The 12,404-nt window shown below is 35.8% G+C and overlaps 1 pseudogene; it reads right to left on the bottom strand.

The window, feature by feature from the left end:
- Window positions 1-11,114: 11,114 nt before the first annotated feature.
- Window positions 11,115-12,009, bottom strand: LOC149172171 (PRA1 family protein B2 pseudogene; annotated as a pseudogene).
- Between the last annotated feature and the right edge of the window lie 395 nt (window positions 12,010-12,404).

Here is a 12,404-nt window from a genome sequence, read left to right as displayed (position 1 = left end):
GTTAACTACCTCCAAGAATTCTACTGAAATAGAAATTTGAATTTTCTCTAGTTTAACCAAGGAAAATTCAAACTAAGATTTTCTTGTTGCATTTTCAACACTCCCTCTCAGCATGAAAGGGATTGTCATCCACCCCTATCTAGCAACCTATGGAACTCTAACTTCCCTCTTGACAAGGCCTTTGTCAAAATATCAACATCTTATTTGTCTAAACGCAATGCAACAACATAATCTTCCTCAACACATAATCGCGTAGATGGTGATGTCAGATATCAATATGATTGGATTGATCATGAAAAAAAATATTTTCAAAGAGTTTGATACAACTCTAATATTCATAGTGGGATCCATCATCTGACCAAACAAGCTAACAAGTATCTTTCTCATCTAAATCGCCTCACATGCTACTTGACTTGCAACCATGTATTATGCTTTTGTTGAGCTGAGTTCCACTGCTCTCTACTTCATGTTGTACCAAGTAACTGTTGTGGACCCAAAAATGAAAATTTCACCTGATGTACTCTTCCGGTCTGATGGACTTCCCACCTAATCTACATCGATGAAGCCACACAACTTCACTCCCTTTGTTCTTCTGTACCAAAGTTCAAAATAGGTAGTGCCTCTAAGGTACCATTGAACATGCTTTGCTTCCCTCCAAAACAAATTGATTAGCCTAACCATGGCTTGATTCAGTTTGTTGACTACATAACACATGTTTTGTTGTGTGTTCACAAGCTACATGAGTGAACCCACCAACTATTGGTAAACGATCTCATCCACTTCCTCACTTGAAGTGGCATCCTCTTTCCTCCAATAGGTCGTTAGAGGAGTCTCCATGGGTTTGCACCTATCCATGTGGAACCTCTGAAGTATCTCATTGGCAGACTTGACCTGAGAAACAAACATTTCCCCATCACCTTTCCATACTTCAAATCCAAGGAAGTAGTGCATGAGACCCATGTCCTTTATCTTGAAATATCTTGCAAGGTCCTCCTTGCAATATCTAATCAACTACTCATCACCAATCAGGATCACTTCATCAACATATAAAACAATAATCAACAATTGTCCTTCTACCAAAATATGATAGAGGTTTACATCGCTTCACTTTTGATGAATCCCAAATCGGGGAGATAGCTTTCAATCCTGGTGTACCAAGTACGGGGTGCTTGCTTGAGACCATACAATGCTTGCTTCAGTCTGCACACATGGGACTCTTGATCAAAAGTATTGCAGCCTTCCGATTTCTCGATAAACACCTCCTTCTCAATAACTCCATTAAGGAATGTTATTTTCACATCCATCTAGTGGATCTTCCACCCCAAATGTGCAGTCAAAGCAAGGATTGATCTAATGGATGAGTACCTTGCTATAGGAGAAAAGATATCCTCATAGTCAATCCCCTCAACCTTAGAGTAACACTTGGCCATAAATCTAGCCTTGTAATTTTCTATGCTTCCGTCTGTTGCCTACTTCACCTTGACGATCCATCTCGAACCCACAAATGATTTGTTTGCTAGTCTTGGGACCACTTCCCAAACATTGTTCTTCATAATGGATTCATGCTCCTCCACCATTGCATCAACCCATAATGGTTGATCTACTGCTTCTTTTAAAGAAGATGGTTAAGTTTCTACTAGCTCAGTCATTAGAGCCATGTATCCAATGTACCGATCTAGTGACCTTCTCTACCTGCCTTGATTTGAAGGAGAACCCACATTCTCCCTCGCATCCTATACAAGTCTCTCAGCTTCTCTGGTTCTCTTCCTGCCTTCTATGGATATTTCTACTTCAGTGGTTGTCTCCACTCTCTGCTCCTCAACTTATGGCTGCTCCACAACATCTTGAGGCTCCTCCTTCGAAGCTAAAATATCCTCCTCTAATGGGATCTGAATCTCCCTCTTAAGAGCACCAGCTGCATGGCTTTGTCTTCATCAAATTTGACATCTCATCACACAACTGCCATTCTATGGGATGGGAAATACAGACGGTAGTTGTGGGGAGTTTTTGTGTAATCCACAAATACCCCTAACTCTGTTGTCGACTCTAGCTTCTTCCTTGATTATTTGGAGACATGGAAATAGAAGAAGTCTCCAAATATCTTGAATTGTGACACATCCATCTTCCTCTTCGAGAGATCCTCCTCTAGTGTGATCATGCCAAAAAATATGATGAGGATTCATGTTATGCAAATAGACTATTGTGTTGCATGTTTCATCCCATAAGTGAAGAGGTAGACTTTGGTCATGCAACATCGTATGTGTTGCTCCCACAATGCTTTGTTTCTTCCTCTCAACCACCCCATTCTCCAATGGGTTGTGGGATGTTATCAAATCTTATCAAATGCCTTCTTTTGCACATAAATTTTTAAACTCATTTGACACGTACTCACCTCCATTATTGCTCCTGAGAGCCTTTACCTTCTTACCTGTTTCTTTCTCCACTAATGCCTTGAACTCTAAGAACTTGGAGAAGGTCCCATCCTTCTTTTGCATGAAGAAGATACAACACTTCTGCGAGTAGTCATCAATAAAGATGACAAAATACTTGTTCCTGGCAGTGGAGGTTTTCAAGAAAGGTCCACAAACATCAAAGTGGATCCTTTTAAGGACTGCATCTGTCTGTTGTCCTAGTAATGGAAAGTGGCACACATGAGCCTTAATCCATTGAAAGTTGTCTTCTAAGTCCTGAAGAAAACCTAGAACCCTAATCTGCAATTTTAAGCCTCCTGTAATGACAACTTCAAAATCTTTATTCTATAGTGATTCCAACTCTAATACCATGTAGAAATTAATGTGTAGATTCAACACTGCTCATGAAATTTGTTGTATCACAAGACATGAAGCTACTCTACTGATATGAGGAATTTAATTCACCATCTAAAACAAGAGTCATAGATACGCAAAATGAAACATCACAAATTCACATAGATTTATCTAGGGGAAAGCAACTGCTAAAACCCCTTACTATCTATATTGCATTAATCAGATAATACAGAAGAAATATGTATGCTTGCTCAAGCCTGAGCACACCTTAAGTGTATAGTCTATCACTTTGCCTGACTAACTGACTCTGGCCAACACTTAGCCAATTTTCAAGCCCTCCAAGCTCATATTTCCTTGCGTTGTTCCCTTGGGAAATTGCCCCTATGTTTTTAGGAATTTCAAACCATGGAATTGCGCATTTACCTTAGCTTCTTCCTCTGACTGCATGCACCACCTGTACACATTGGAATACGCTACAAATGATAGTACAATGTCTTGGAATCTCCATCTCAATTGGGTTACTTGAATTATCTGCATGCAACAATTATTTTAGGTTGATTGATCAGTTAAGTGGTTGAAATTCCACTTCCACAACTTGACCTCCACTAGTTCTTCGAACAATTAGAACGAGTTAAACTGAAAATAACCCAAATTAACTGAAATAGATTGCTACAAAATAGAAATAAAACATATTTAATTGAACACAATCTTCCCCAACTCAAATTAACTGAGTTAACTGAGTGACAAGTTCCATGTCACCTCAATTAACTACCTCCAAGAATTCTATTGAAACAGAAATTCAAATTTTCTCTAGTTTGACCAAGGAAAAGTCAAACTAATATTTTCTTGTTGCATTTTCAACACCATAAACCTATTTCCACTCAATCTCAACTACATAAAGACTAGGGTATCAAATATTCATCACACCTTTGTCTTTCCTATTGTGCAATGAAAATTGTGGGTGTGAAAATGTGCCTATCTTTCTTTGATAATTCATTTTCCCTTTTCCAACTCCCTATGCATTTTTTTTTAGGTTGCAACTAATATCGCCTACTATCATGGCTATTGTAGTTAGTATCAATTTACTTCTCGATGTTTTTTTTCTAATGAGAGGTGAACGAGAAGGTAACTTACTAGTTGTTCTTCACATTGTAACTACACATGGGCAAGGAGGATCACTGACCTGAATTGATAGTTAAAATTCCTTTTCATCCTCGAGTGCGCTATAGGTCCTGCTATCCTCCTCCACCTTATCTGGACTAGTTACGCTACAGGTCCCATTACCCTACCCCCACTCGTTTGGGACCTTTCAACTGTATTCTCCCCATCCAGCACACAAGAAAACATATATGTTCACCACTTTTGTGTTATTATTAATGACCAAAATATAACAACATATGCTTTACAATTTTATTTCCAAGGGTTATCTAATTCTGGTTCTATTGATGGATTGTAGGAAATAGGCAATGGATGGAGATCATTACATCAGGGGTTCGAAATGTATTTTGGAATTGCAGTAGATCTATGTCTCATTTAAACTAGCCTAACCTTTGAGTCAAGTGTTTAGTTGGCAATAAGAACACAAGCCTAACCTATAATGCCACCATAAAAAATAGTTTCAAATGAAATAAGGTTTTGAGTTTGATTCTTGGAATGCTTCACTTTTTTTAGAATGTTAAACTATGTTTTACACCACAACAAGAAAATGTTATGTTTCTTTCATTTAGTAGAAGGTAATCCATTCATCTTGGAAAAAACCAAACATTATTGTTATTAAGTGTTTAACCACCACCACATAAATTTTTGGGGTTTGGACTATACTACTTTGCTTTGTTACCTAACTTATTTTCTTTAGAAAATCATTTCTAATATGCATTCCCTCATTTCAATCATCGACATTGTTGATTGGCAACGAGAACTAACAAGAATGACCTAGAAATATAGGCACACTATCATTTTTAATTACTTTTGAAAAGTCATTTGTGAAGGAAAGGAGGACAAAACACCTACCAAGCCCACATTAGATAAGGAGCTATCCATTCGGGAGAATAAGGACAGCAAATCCTATGCCTTGATTTTTTATTCTATATGTGAATATGTGAGCCATCATATAGTTTCCATTGCAAATTCTTATGGTGCATTAAAGAACTTGAAAGATTTGTATGATACTCAAAATTGGAGCTCGTTCGACTAATGGTCAAACTCTTTAACCTTGAGTTGAAAGATGATGATCCCTTGGCCCTAGCCTCTAAAATTAGAGCCATCCTGCATGATATAGATGCAACTAGAGTGAAGATATACCTTCCTCTTATAGTCTTTGTCAACATTCTCTACTCTACATACTCTCATTACCTTGAATCCCTGTAAGCTAGTGAGAAACTCAAGTCTATTACTTTTGACCCTTTAGTGGAAAAAATTACAAAATGAGAGATATTATGGGAAGAAGAAGACAACCAATAATTACCCTAAAGAAGCAGTATGCCTTGCTAAGAAAGGGAAGAATCAGTCACATGTTTCTCTGATAAGAAGCGGAAACAAAAGATGACATACCCTCAAATAATTCCATAGAAAGAGGGAAATACAGATATCATCTTCATTTCATTCATTATGGAAGAGATGGACATGATGCATCAACATGTAGAATCCCCTAGGAGAGAATGAAAAACAATTGAAACTAAAAAATATAAAGAGGTAAAACAACAAACCCATTTAAGGGTAAAACACTTGAATCTGCTCATTATATTTTTGCCCATTGCAATATTGGAGTAAATTTAAAGATTTGTTTTATAGTTCATTTTCTTATCGAAGCGATTCATGGCTACTTGATACAGGTGCAACATTCCACGTGATCTTCTATAGAGACTTATTTGAAGACTTTTGTGACAATGTAGATGGAACAATGTATTTTGTAGATAGATTAAGTCTCAAGCCCTTGGGACTTTGTATCATCAGGCATAAATTACCCCTATTTCTTGATTTTCTATTACATGATGTATTCTACCTTCAAGAGTCGCAAATAAATCTACTTCCTCTTGCTTACTTTCACCAACAATGCCACTCTATTCATATCTTTGATAAAAAATTATAAATAAAGAAGGAATCTAACAACATGGTTGTGATGATTGGTGTGGAGGATGAAAGACTCCTAAGGCTAGAAGGGACATATACACAATTCTACATACAACTCTCATCACTATGAAGGTACATTTCCATCTAGTCTGCTATAGCATGCTAGATTTGGACACATTAATAATCATAGCTTTCATTTATTGAAAAAGAATGGTGTTTGTAGTTTTCCTACTATACCTAGGAAATTGAAGTAATGTGATGCTCTTATCCTTCCAAAGCATAGCAAACAACTCTTTCATGATTCCATTTCCAAAGCATGTAGAAAACTTGGATTGATACATTCTGATTTTTGTGACCATGTGTCTATTCATTTTGCTAATGGCCATAAATATATGATGAATTTTGTTGATGATTACACCATAATTTGTTGGGTGTACTTTTTGAAAAGTAAAATTTTGAAACTTCAAAAAAAATTCATATATGGATTGAAAACGAAGCATAATTACATATTGGCTCACTTCATACTAATAATGGAATAGAATATACCTCTAATTAATTTGAAAACTACCTTTGCTAACAGGGGATTACCTCTGTTGCCACAGTTCCATACAATCCTCAACAAAATGGTGGAGTTAAAAGAATGAAGAAGACTTTTTTGAATATGGTTCGCTCCATGATGTTTTTCAAAAATGTAAAGCTGATATTTTGGGTTGGTGTAGTTTTCTATATGCAGTGTATGTGAAGAACATATGTCCATCTCATGCTCTCAGGGATAAGACTCCTTATAAAATTTAGTACAGTTGCATTCCTTCAATAATGAATCTCTTAGTTTTTGGTTCCACCTATTATGCATTGATTCACAAAGAAAAAAGAAGCAAGCTTGATGAAAGGAGTCTGAAGTGCATATTTTTGGGGTCCTTAGATACCACTAAGTAATATGGAATTTACGAGTAGGTAAATAAGAAGTTTATTCTTTACGAAGATATAATTATTTTTTAATATTCCAAGGTTGTCGACATTGTTAAGCGACAACTTGATCATTTGGATAGTTTCACTTGTGCAAATAGATATCATGAATTTGATAATGAGATTCCACATCTTGAACAGGGGATACCTATCTTGGATGGATTTATGGAATCTCCTTTCGAAACACTACCTAACCCTCATGGCATTCTGACCACTGCATCATATTAGGAAGACCCCTTGAATGATGTGATTGAGAGGATTGGAAGGTTGAATCTTGATGCAACCCCATCTCATTTAGTGGAGCAACCTGGACAATTTCAAAAAGGCACCTCAAAATGGCTCAGTAAAATACTTGAAAGTGTTCATCTCAATGAGGTTGGAAAGATAGAAACTAGATATTAGAGGTTCCACCAAACAAGAAGGAGGTGATGCAGACAATTTTGATTCAATTGATGTAAATGAAATGGATATTTCATATGATTGTGAATTGAATTTATCTACTGACTTTGAACCAACCTTCTTTACAAAAGATATTTTTCATTATGAATGGAAAGAAGCATTGTAGGAGTATCATGTGCTCATAAAGAATGCAACACTAAAGTTGGTGGACCTTCCATTCAAAACCCAACTAATTGTATGCAAGTGGATCTATAAGAAGAAGTACAATTCATGTGGTTTACAAACACAAATCAAGGCTCACAGCAAAAGGATTTGCACAATAACACGATTATGAAGAGACTTTTGCCCCCACATCAAAATGGGCCACCATTTAAACTCTCTTTGCCTTGGTAGTTCAGAATGGACAGAAGGCTCATCAAATGGATGTGAATATTACTTTCTTGAATACAGACTTAAAAGATATTGTCTTCACGGCTCAACTATAAGGTTTTATTGTAAAGGGGAATTAAAAGAAAGTATGTAAGCTCATAAAGTCCTTATATGGCCTAAAACAACCATCATGAGCCTGGTATGAAAAGTTAACTATGCATCTTTTGAAATTGAATTTCAAACATTTTAATGTTCATGGTGTAATTTTGATTGTTAAGAAAGATGACAAATTTGTTGTATGTCATGTGGTATATGTGGATGATATATTGATAACATGGAACGATGAAAACTATATTGCATCCATTAAGAAATAGTTTAAAAAGGGCTTTGAGATCACATATCTGGGACACTTTCACTACTACTTAGGCATTGAAGTGACTTAACAATCAAATTATATATTCATCTCCCAAAAGAAGTACATTGGAGAATTATTGAATAGGTTAGGCATGGATGAATGCAACCCTGTATCTATTCTAATGGAATAAAATTTGAAGCTCACGTCAAAACAAAGAAATGAATTTGAGGATGCAACCAAGTACAAAAAGCTTGTGGGGAGTATTATCTACCTCACTACTGCTAGATCATGTATTTCATTTGTTTTTGGAATTATTCTTAGATTTATGAAAAATCTTTGTAAAAGATAATGGTCCACTGCAAAAACAGTTCTAAAGTACTTGAAAGGAACTAAAGACTTTGGACTCAAATATCCCTGGGTTGATGACTTTAGTTTCACTGAATATTCTAAATTAGACTTTGACGAAGACAAAGAAAATGGAGTGTTCACTACAAATATCTCATGAGTCTTGGATCAATCAATGTCTCCTTAGGGTCACGCAAATAGTCATTTCAAAAAGATTACACAATAGAGACATAATGAGTGGCACTCACAGAAGCAACAAAAGAGATTTTATGGCTTAGGAAAATAGTTGAAGATTTGTAGGAGAAACAAGGGAATTCTATTCCTCCTTTGGTTCACAATACTTCTACAATGAAATTGGTCAAGAATCCTAGATTCCATAATCTAACCAAACACATCAACACAAAGTATCATGTCATTGATCTTATGTAGAGGCCAAATCTATTCATTTACGTTGTTGTTCCACAAATAAACAAATTGCAAACATCTTCACCAAAGCACTTGAAAAAAAAAGTTTGAAAAAATTAGAATGATGCTTGAGCTTATAAACACCCCTTCAAGAGAAATGTTAATATTGTACATAATCCTTCAAAATATTTGTTTTATAAACCGATGAAATAAGAAAATGTAACGATGAAAAAACCTTTCAAAAATAAAACAAAAAATCACGCATTATAAAAGACTAATTGGACATTAAAAAAAATTCATCCCTTAAATTTTTGTTAATAATTATTATAATTTTTTAAATCTTTAAAATTAAAAAATTATTATATTTATTATTATTATTTAAATCTCTATGATTAATATTTAAATATTTAATTTAACAATCAACACATTACTATAAAAATTTGAAGATCCTTTTAAATTTTTAAAACAAAAGAGCAGCAAAATAGGCATGAGAACTTCAAAGTGTTTTTAACACTTACAAATCACGACCCTCGGGATCTCAAACATGGGAGACTCCTATTTCCACCTCTATTGCAATATTAATGTGCCCTGACATGCGGGGGCGATAGCCAGATATAACACGCGTCGTTTTTTTCTCTAGTCATCACGGCGCGCGTTATATCTAGCTATCACCCCGCATGTCAAGGCGCATCAATATTACAATAGAGGTGGAAATAGGAGTTTCCCTCAAACATATCTCAAAAAAAACAAGAGTGCACACTTCTGACTTCACCATCTTACTAGATTTCTACTTTATATTCTATACAGATTCAACTTTGCTGTCCCTTTTTATTATATGCTTTCACTATTTTCCCTAATGTTATCCACTTTACAACTCATTGAATGTCATAAGTGTTCCAAATTATATCGGGTCTAATCAGACTTTTCTTAATAAAGGTCACTTTACAGCTGCTCAAATGTCATAAATGTTATGAATTATATCTTGTCTATTCACACCCATCAAATTGATTATGATGTACTGTCCTTTCTCCAAACTCCGTACCATTTTCTACCCGTCAGAGAGGTCCCTGCAATCATAAAGACAACTTACATGATTTATTGTTAATAAATTTATTTATTTATAACTTTAGTTTTTTCTTTAAATTATAGCATATTGAATTTGGGTCACCTTTTCTTTCTTAAATCTGGAAAAGAAATATGATTTGCAAAATAATAAAATAAAATGTAATCAGAGATTTATCTTCAACTTTTACACAAGACTTAAACCTAAAACTTTAATGAAAACTAAATCCTATAAAAATTACTTTATACTTAATAATATTTTTTCCCCTTTACAGTGTGATTTATATTAACCTAAAATATCAAAGCAGCAAAGTGGTCTATTCTTGATATGCCAGTGATCAGAGTTACCATAACGTAACATATTGACTTTGATGAAGATGTCTTTATATCGAATTTTTTAATACTAAAAACCAATTTAGATGAGAAGTACTTTTTAACACTAAGAAACCAATCTAGATGAGAAGTGATTTGTTGAGCCACTCTCTTTTTTTGTTTTAAGTATGAATTCCATTAATTATGTTTAGATTTTACGAATGCTTATTATGCATAATTTTGAGAAGACCTACATTGATTAAAATTGCAAATACATTAAAAACGTGCATTCAATTTTGAGTGCGTTAGATGAGAATTACTTTTTAACACTAAGAAACCAATCTAGATGAGAAGTGATTTGTTGAGCCACTCTCTTTTTTTGTTTTAAGTATGAATTCCATTAATTATGTTTAGATTTTACGAATGCTTATTATGCATAATTTTGAGAAGACCTACATTGATTAAAATTGCAAATACATTAAAAACGTGCATTCAATTTTGAGTGCGTTTTTGGGCGGAGGAATTATGTTTGAGCAAGTCACATTCTGGGCACAAAATCCGAGGCAATCTGACCTCTGTTTGACCAACATTATCTATGCTAGGGCTGGTCGCTGGATACACGGTATAGCTATTAGAAATGCTGAGAGGGAGATAAATCAGTGTTTTCTTTCTATTGTTATTATTAACAGATAGATTCTTCACAATTTAATCAGAAAAACGTATAAGTTTTAAGTATAAAAGAATAAAATTTCTATCCACAGACTTCTGCCAGAGTAGCAGAGTTACATTTCTTTCTATTTATATTGTAAACTTCTGCAGTTAAAACCCTCCCTACTTGGGTTTCATAGCATGACATGACTATATTGAAAAATCTCGAAAAAATATTATATTTGCGACTTTCATAAATCAGATTTTCTGAATACTAAAAAAAACTCCTACACTTAAAAAAATCGAAATAAATGGAAATGAAATTTATATCAAACAAAGAAGAAATCAGATCAACCAAACTTCAATTGTGTTGTGGACTCTTACACAGGAAAAAATATCATTCATTTGACATATGTACATGGGCAGATCCAGATATCGGATTGAAATATGATAAATACACTATTCATTTTTACATTTTAAAAAAACAGTAATCACATTCATAACCTTATAATGGGCCTTGCCGCTAAAATCCTTAAAAAATTAGAGAAAAAAACAGGGAGAATTGAAGAAACAGGGAAAAATTGCAGATTTCACAATACCTAAAAAAATCAAACTGAGATCTTCAGGTGAAAACCCCAAAATCCTTAGAAGGTCAGGCTGGAACTATGATTAGAAGGTAAAGAGGTGTAGCCAGCGGAGGAGACAACGCCCCCGCGGACGGCCTCTTCTTCATCCAAAAACAAGTCGTCGGAGCCACGCAACGCCGCGTGGATGACGACGATCCCAAACCCGACCGCAGCCGCTGTCAAGATTGTCCCCGTAACCCCGGTCAGCAGGAGCGCCAGGACCGTGAGCACGGTCAGCCCGGCCAGTACCATCGCGTCGCTGAAGCTCCGGTTGAAGACCACGAGCGGCTCACTGCGGAAGAAGTACAGCGCGCACCAGGCGATGGCCACAGCGAGGACCACGAGCAACGAGGTGGGCGTCCCCAGGAGACTGCAGAGCAGAATGGCGACCAGGACGATGGCGTAGTTGATGCGGAAATAAACGAGGTGCCTGCGCACGCGGGCCGTGACCTCGGCGAATGATCGTGGCCTGGAGAAGGAAGAGGTGTTGCAGAGCTCCGACCACGGGCGGCGCTGGGCATAAGTGGATTTGCTTGCCTCTGAGATTTGTGTGAGCAGGGAGGTGTTTTCCACAGGTGGCGCCATGAGATCAGATCAGCTCTGGGAGAGAAATCTAGAGAGGGCTTTGCATTTAATGTCATAAATGTCTCTGGGTTGTTGCCATTAATGACGGAATGGAATCTTGGGGCTGCGAAGTGGGGTAGTGCACTTTGCCTCACATGTAAGTTGTCTTTTTCTTCTTTCATTGGATGGGGAATAAAGTAACAGGGGGAATTACCTAGAACCCATGAATAAAGTTTGTATAAGAGGTGTAAAGTTCAGGACTTTTTCACCGCATTGGTAAAGTTTCCATCCGAGGTGTAAAGTTCAAAACTTTTTAGAGAAGAATTGGTGTAAAGGGAAAATAAAAGGTGTGCTTTACAGAGGCTCTAATTTCTTTTGGACGGTGAAATTCTAGTCAGAATTTAGTAAAAAAAATTTAACAAATTTAATTCTTGTAAATTTTTCAATTGTTTTAGCAGAAATAGATTCGACATTATCCTAACAAATTTAATTCTTGTAAATTTTTCAATTGTTTTAGCA

The sequence above is a fragment of the Pinus tabuliformis genome, chromosome 4_2, assembly GCF_031772625.1.
Source record: "Pinus tabuliformis cultivar Carrire ecotype Pingquan chromosome 4_2, CPIR1, whole genome shotgun sequence".
In the NCBI taxonomy this organism is placed as follows: Eukaryota; Viridiplantae; Streptophyta; class Pinopsida; order Pinales; family Pinaceae; genus Pinus; species Pinus tabuliformis.
The sequence above is the reverse complement of the archived record's forward strand: the minus strand, read 5'-3'. Positions and strand labels throughout refer to the sequence as shown.